Source organism: Arachis ipaensis, chromosome B06 (genome assembly GCF_000816755.2).
Source record: "Arachis ipaensis cultivar K30076 chromosome B06, Araip1.1, whole genome shotgun sequence".
Lineage (NCBI taxonomy): Eukaryota > Viridiplantae > Streptophyta > Magnoliopsida > Fabales > Fabaceae > Arachis > Arachis ipaensis.
Window position 1 is genome coordinate 46,886,157 of NC_029790.2, and position 8,779 is coordinate 46,894,935.

Genomic DNA, 8,779 nt, shown 5'->3' on the forward strand with positions numbered 1-8,779 from the left:
ACCCTTGAGAGGATTACTTCTCATCCTTGTATGTTGTGTAGCTTTGGCAACATCCTTTATCAAATTCCAAGCTTCTCCCTCCGTCTTGTTTTTCGAAAGGGAACCACCGCTAGAAGCGGTGAGCAATCTTCTATCTTCCACACAAAGACCTCTGGTGAAGTAGCTAATGAGAAAGTGAGTGTTCATCCCATGGTGTGGACAAGATTCCAATAGCCTCTTGAACCAAGACCAATACTCATACAAACTCTCTTGGTCTCTTTGCATTATGCCCGAAATCTCCTTCCGGATGTAGTCAGTCTTTTCTGGTGGGAAAAATTTATCTAGAAACTCTCTTCTCAAGAATTCCCAATTAGTCATAATCTCATCCGGTAGCGAATAAAACCATGTCTTCACTTGCCCTTCAAGAGAGAAAGGGAAGGCAAAAACCATGATAGCTACCTCATCGGCCCCATGCCTTCGAGCCGTAGAACAAGCAACTTGAAAATCTCTTAGATGTCGGATGGGGTCTTGACCCGGCAACCCATGATATTTAGGAAGTAGATTTATCAAGCTACTCTTCAATTCAAAGTTTGGATCAAGGTTAGGATACCTTGCTTGCAACGGTTGAAGTATGATATCCGGAGCTCCTTGCTCATGCAAAGTGATCCGTCGTGGCTCCGCCATGTGTGGTTCACCTGTAGGATGTAAAGACGTATTATTAGTGCCAATAGAAGAATTGGAAGTAGCGGACTCCAAGTCACTCTCGGTACCGCCTAGTGATTCGGTATGTTCCTCAAGAGAGGCCGAAGTACTAGCCGTATAATCCAACCGCCGTCTAGCTTGCCGAGTATGTAACAAAGTTCTTTCAATCTCGGGATCAAAATCGGCTAAGCTAGAATTCGGTTGAGACCGAGTCATCAAACTTGAGAGTCATAGCACAAATGTAAAAGAAATCTAAACTATAGCTAAGTATTGAAAGCAATTAAACTATCTACAATATTCACATATTCACATAACCAATATCAAGGCATATGTTGCAACCACTCCCAGGAAACGGTGCCAAAAATTTAATGGGGCACTCTAGAGGACGCTATGACGGTAAAGATTTTCTCAATAAAGTTGCGTTGCAAGTATAGCTCTACCGTCAACAAGCCTCGAGGATCAAATTTAGAGAGGGATTTCGTTGTCACAAGTTCAACCCCAATAAAAATAACCGAGGTATTCAAACCTCGGGTTGTCTCACAAGGAATGGGCAAACATGTGCTTCAATATTGGTTAGAATTCCGGGGTTGCAAGTCATGAGCAAGAAAATAAAATGGGAATTTTAATAAGCAAGCAATCTTAAATGCAAGAAATTAATTCACATAACTAAGCAAGACATGAGCAATTCCAAACTAACAAGTAACATTCAATATGATTCTATTCTAACTAAACAAGTAACTATAACTAAGTCAAGTAATTAAGAATTTTGGGTTTTCAAATATGAATGATAAAAGCAACTCTTGGCTAAGCATAGGAATTGGGGTCACCATCCTTATCTAATAACCATATCTTGACAATTATGAGAAACCAAACTCATTAAGTCTACTTCTATACTTGAAGTACGTCAAATGGTTTGGTCAACATCAACCCATAAGTTCTAACCTCACTACTAATTGACTTAATAGAAGGTTAGCATCAATGGTTATCAAATTGACCACTAAGGGCTCCCAAATCATCAAATCCATTAGACTTAATGACTTAAGTTTACCCAATTCCCTTAGCCTAGGCCAAGAGTGAAAAGAACTACTCCATAATTAAGGTAAACAATTCATCAAACACTTAGTAAGCATTAATAAAAGACATGTTCAAATTGCAATTAAATTGAAATTAACAAATACCCACTAACAATTATCAACATACAATCATCCAAACAACACAATTAATCATAGAAATCATCAATATAACATCAACAAGTCAAGATTCACAATATTCATGAAATGGGTATAAAATGACAATTGACAAGAATTCATAAAACTAACACAAGATCTAAGCAAAATTATACTAAGGAATTAAAATTAAACTATCAAAACTAGTAATTAACAAGATCCAATTCACAATTCAACAAGGGAAGATCAAATTAAAACTAGATCTAGAGAGGAACAAGGGTTTTTCTCTCTAGAAGAACAAAGAACCAAAAACTAGCTAAAATTGTGTCTTAGTGTAAAATGAATGATCCCCCCTTCCCCCTAGCATCCTTGGGTCTTTTCCATGCAGAAACAGCTTGAAATTGGGCCTCATGAGCCTCAGAAATCGCCAGGCACGATTTCCTTTAATGAGGTCACGTGCAGCTTCCCACGCGTGCGCGCCATGTGTGCGCGCGCGCCGATTGCCTTTGTGATCCACGCGTGTGCACCAAGTGCGCGTGCGCGTCGATAGAAATCTTCTGATCCGCGCGGATGCGTCCATCCTTGCGCGTCGCTTCCAGCCATCCTCATCCACGCGTGCGCGTGCGTGCCAATGCTGATTTTCCCAAAAATTCAATTCTTCATGTTCCCTCCTTTTGTGCATGCTTTCTTTCTCTCTTCTAGGTCATTCCTACCCTATAATTCCTGAAATTACTCAACAAATACATCACGGCATTGAATGACAATAAAAGAGGATTAAAATATGGCAATTTTAAGGCAAAACAAGCATGTTTTTCATCATGGAGCAATATTAGGAGGTGAACACAAAACCATGCATTTCTTGTGAATAAGTGTGAGAAATATTGACAAAACCCCGCAAATTCTACACAATATAAACCACAAAATTAGGGTTTATCAGTTACCTAGGGTTGCTTGTGCCTTAAGTTTACTTATTCTTTACTTGCAACCTAGGCTACCTAATTGAGGACCGTCCTATTTCTTTTGATTATGTGGTTTCTATTTTTACCGGGCCAACGTGTGTGTTCTAAACCGCGCGCACTTAGAATGCACACAGTACCTTTTATCATACCACACATATCTTACTTTCCCTCAATTGTTATTTATTTGTTTACAAAGCAATCGGAACCCCCGGAGCCCACCAGCTGAAGGTGGAGCCTCATCGCTTTTCACCCCCGGAACATGAGCGTGCACGGAGGACCATGCATTATTTAAGTGTGGGGGAGGATCGCCAACTTCAAGGGGGTAAAAATTTCTCTTCTTAGACACTTTGCAATATTCTTTTTATTCTTTTTCTTCAATTTATGCAATTTTTGTTCTTATTTGCACTTTGTTTGGTTTGTTTGAATATATATCTTTAATGCTTATAGTATCATGGTAGTACATACTTGCATGTTGCATGTTAGATTGAATATTTTTGGTAAAAAACAACAAGAAATTTTTATGAAATCCCTTTTAGGGCATGCCATTGATTGAATTGAGGAATTGTGTTTCAAACTTGCTTGAAGTATTTTTCATAGAACATAGAAAAGAGCTAGAACAACATACCTTGTGAGATTTGAGCTTTAATTGTATAGTTGCACATCTTCAACCATAAAGTTTGTTCTTGTATGATAAACTCATTTTATGATTGTGATATTTGATTTACATGATTCTATATGTCCATTATTTTGTGTATGAATGCGTGTATATGATTGAGGCCATTGTTTCAAATAGCTCATTTTCCCAAATAGCCTACCCTTTATCTTCCATTGTTAGCCAACTTTGAGCCTATACTAAACCTATTTGTTCTTAATTTTAGCACATCATAAGCCTTAAGTGAAAAATAATAAATGTCCCTTGTTTGGATCTTTGATTAGCTTAGGCTAGTGAGTGTGTTTATCATTTAAGTTTGGGAAGTTTGGGAATATTGGTTGGGATAAAAGGGTGTTTTTACATTTTTGTCGAAATATTGGGAATTGGGTACATACTCATGTATGAATTAAGTTAAACCATATGCATTGATATTCTTGTATATATTTTAGTTTGAAAAAGAAAAAAAAAAGCGATGAGAAAAATAAATAAAAGAAAAAAAATGAAAGAAAAAATAGAAAAGAAAAGAAAAAGAAAAGTAATAAAAAAGGGGACAAAATGCCCAAAAGTGAAGTTAATAAGAATCAATGCATATGTGTATGATCAATAAGAGAATACATGAGTGTGTGAAAAAGTGAAGAATGGGTAGTTAGGTTAGCTTTGAATTGTATAGGTTGTCATAGGTTAGGTGGGAAGCTTAGGTTGATCAAAGATTCAAATTCTAGTCTACTTGACCATATGCATCCTACCTTGACCCTAGCCCCATTACAACCATGGAAGTCCTCATGATATTTGTATGCATGAACTAAATAATTGTTGATTGTTAGATGACTTGCATATCTTTGAGGAACATGATTAAGGGAGAATTGAGTGATTAAGCCCTAAACACTGAGCAAATTGAGTGAATACACATCCGGTGAGGGGTTCGGTCGCTCAATTCTATGTTCTTGCGCCTTATATTGTATCTTCTTGCAAGTTGTTTGTTGGTTAGTTTTGAAAATATCAATTCAATTCTTTGGGCATTGATCATAGTACATTAATTCTTTGCCTTGGCCCTAAGGCTTTTTTTGGATTAATTGGAATCTCTTGTTTGTTTTATGCCAAACTAAATAGGAACCACAGTGTACATATATATAGATAGCATTTAGTGTAGTTGCATGCACGTAGTTGGTTGTATTGAATAAATTGTTTTTTCCCTTTTTCCTTCTTCTTTGATTGTGATTAGCATGAGGACATGCTATTGTTTAAGTATTGGGGAATTGATGAGTCCATATTTGACGATATATTTTAGCTTGAATTCGATGGATTTCATGATATAAACTCACACTTATTCACTAGAATAGCATACTTTTGTGTTCTCTCCCTAAATTGAGCCTAATTGTGAAAATATGCTATTTTGTGCATATTTTAATCACTTTTATCCCACTTTTATCCCATTCGATACCTTGATGGCTTTGATGAGTGATTTCAGGTGTAATAGGTTGAAATGGCATGATAAGAATGGAAGGAAAGCATGGAATTGGGAGAAAACATGAAGAAATCAAAGGAGAAGCACACATTGGAGTGTGCGTATGCACAACCTTCTGTGCATACACACAAGAACTACTCAGCCATGTGTTTGTGTGTATGCACAAGAAGAAAATCAGTGGTGTACGAAATTGTGATCATCAATGGCGACAACACCATGGTACGCACAATTGTAATCTCAACTCTTTGTCACAACTCCGCACAACTAACCAACAAGTGCACTGGGTCGTCCAAGCAATAAACCTTACGTGAGTAAGGGTCGATCCCACAGAGATTGTCGGCTTGATGCAAGCTATGGTCATCTTGTAAATCTCAGTCAGGCGGATTCAAATGGTTATGGAGAATTGATAATTAAAATATGAATAAAACATAAAATAGGATAGAGATACTTATGTAATTCATTGGTGAGTATTTCAGATAAGTGTATGGAGATGCTTTGTTCCTTCTGAACCTCTGCTTTCCTATTGCCTTCTTCCAATCAATCATACTCCTTTCCATGGCAAGCTTTATGTTGGGCATCACCGTTGTCAATGGCTACTTCCCGTCCTCTCAGTGAAAAAGTTCCAAATGCGCTGTCACCGCACGCCTAATCAGCTGTTGGTTCTCGATCATGTTGGAATAGGATCCATTGATCCTTTTGCGTCTGTCACTACGCCCAACGCTCGCGAGTTTGAAGCTCGTCACAGTCATCCCTTCTCTGATCCTACTCGGAATACCACAGACAAGGTTTAGACTTTCCTGATCTCAGGAATGGCCGCCAATGATTCTAGCTTATACTACGAAGGTTCTAATCTTAGATTAGAAACCCAAGAGATTCACATTTAAGCTTGTTTGCATGTAGAACGGAAGTGGTTGTTAGGCACGCGTTCATAAGTGAGAATGGTGATGAGTGTCACAGATCATCACATTCATCATGTTGAAGAACGAATGGATATCTTTGAATAGAAATAGGCTTAAGTTGAATAGAAAAACAATAGTACTTTGCATTAATCCATGAGGAACAGCAAAGCTCCACACCTTAATCTATGGTGTGTAGAAACTCCACCGTTGAAAATACAAAAGTGATAATGGTGATCATTGGCTTCAGCCCCAGAGAGGGAACCAGAAGAGCCAAGATCAAAAGTATGATCAAGTCTGTTTTTAAAATACAATAGCAAAAGGTCCTATTTGTAGAAAACTAGTAAGCTAGGGTTTACAGAAATGAGTAAATGATGCAGAATCCACTTCAGGGCCCCCTTGGTGTGTGCTTGGACTGAGCGTTGAAGCTTTCATGTGTAGAGGCTTTTCTTGGAGTTAAACACCAGCTTTTGTGCCAGTTTGGGCGTTTAACTCCAGCTTTTATGCCAGTTCTGGCGTTTTGACGCCAGAATTTCTATGCTGACTTGGAACGCCGGTTTGGGCCATTAAATCTAAAGCAAAGTATAAACTATTATATATTTCTGGAAAGCCCAGGATGTCTACTTTCCAAAGAAACTGAGAGCGCGCCAATTGGGCTTTTGTAGCTCCAGAAAACCTACTTCGAGTGTAGGGAGGTCAGAATCCAACAGCATCTGCAGTCCTTTTTCAGCCTCTGAATCAGATTTTTGCTCAGGTCCCTCACTTTCAGCCAGAAAATACCTGAAATCACAGAAAAACATACAAACTCATAGTAAAGTCCAGAAATGTGATTTTTATTTAAAAACTAATAAAAACATAATAAAAACTAACTAAAATATACTAAAAACATACTAAAAATAATGCCAAAAAGCGTATAAATTATCCACTCATCACAACACCAAACTTAAATTGTTGCTTGTCCCCAAGCAACTGAAAATCAAATAGGATAAAAAGAAATGAATATACTATAAATTCCAAAAATATCAATGAAACTTAGCTCCAATTAGATGAGCGGGACTAGTAGCTTTTTGCCTTTGAACAGTTTTGGCATCTCACTTTATCCTTTGAAGTTCAGAATGATTGGCATCTATAGAAACTCAGAATTCAGATAGTGTTATTGATTCTCCTAGTTCAGTATGTTGATTTTTGAACACAGCTACTTTTTGAGTCTTGGCCGTGACCCTAAGCATTTTGTTTTCCAGTATTACCACCGGATACATAAATGCCACAGACACATAACTGGGTGAACCTTTTCAGATTGTGACTCAGCTTTGCTAGAGTCCCCAATTAGAGGTGTCCAGAGCTCTTAAGCACACTCTTTTTGCTTTGGACCACGACTTTAACCGCTCAGTCTCAAGTTTTTACTTGACACCTTCACGCCACAAGCACATGGTTAGGGACAGCTTGGTTTAGCCACTTAGGCCAGGATTTTATTCCTTTAGGCCCTTCTATCCACTGATGCTCAAAGCCTTGGATCCTTTTTATTTTACCCTTGCCTTTTGGTTTAAAGGGCTATTGGCTTTTTCTGCTTGTCTTTTTTTTTTCTTTTTCTTTCTTTTTTTTCTGCAAGCTTTTCACTACTTTTTCTTGCTTCAAGAATCAATTTTATGATTTTTCAGATTATCAATAACATTTCTCCTTTTTCATTATTCTTTCAAGAGCCAATAATTTTAACATTCATAAACAACAAATTCAAAAATATGCACCGTTTAAGCATTCATTCAGAAAATAAAAAGTATTGTCACTACATCAAAATAATTAAACTAGTTTCAAGGATGAATTCGAAATCATGTACTTCTTGTTCTTTTGTGATTAAAATATTTTTCTTTTAAGAAAGGTGATGGATTCATAGGAAATTCATAGCTTTAAGACATAGACACTAAGACACTAGTGATCATGTAATAAAGACACAAACATAGATAAACATAAAGCATAAAAATTCAAAAAATAGAAAATAAAGAACAAGAAAATTGAATAACAGGTCCACCTTAGTGATGGCGGCTAGTTCTTCCTCTTGAAGATCTTATGGAGTGCTTGAGCTCCTCAATGTCTCTTCCTTGCCTTTGTTGCTCCTCTCTCATGATTCTTTGATCTTCTCTAATTTCATGAAGGAGGATAGAATGCTCTTGGTGTTCCACCCTTAGTTGTCCCATATTGGAACTTAATTCTCCTAGGGAGGTGTTAATTTACTCCCAATAATTTTGTGGAGGAAAATGCATCCCTTGAGGCATCTCAGGGATTTCATAATGAGAAATTTCCTCATGCTCTTCGTCCATGAGTGGGATCTCTTGTTTGCTCCATCCTTTTCTTAGTGATGGACTTGTCCTCATCAATGAGGATGTCTTCCTCTATGTCAATTCCAGCTGAATTGCAAAGGTGACAAATGAGATGAGGGAAGGCTAACCTTGACAAAGTAGAGGACTTGTCTGCCACCTTGTAGAGTTCTTGAGATATAACTTCATGAACTTCTACTTTCTCCCTAATCATGATGCTATGGATCATGATAGCCCGGTCTATAGTAACTTCAGACCGGTTGCTAGTGGGAATGATTGAGCGTTGGATGAACTCCAACCATCCCCTAGCCACAGGCTTGAGGTCATGCCTTCTTAGTTGAACCGGCTTCCCTCTTGAATCTTTCTTCCATTGAACGCCCTCTTCACAAATGTCTATGAGGACTTGGTCTAACCTTTGATCAAAGTTGACCCTTCTAGTGTAGGGGCATACATCTCCTTGTATCATGGGCAAGTTAAATGCCAACCTTACATTTTCCGGAATAAAATCTAAGTATTTCCCCCGAACCATTGTAAGCCAATTCTTTGGGTCCGGGTTCACACTTTGATCATGGTTCTTGGTGATCCATGCATTGGCATAGAACTCTTGAACCATTAAGATTCCGACTTGTTGAATGGGGTTGGTGAGAA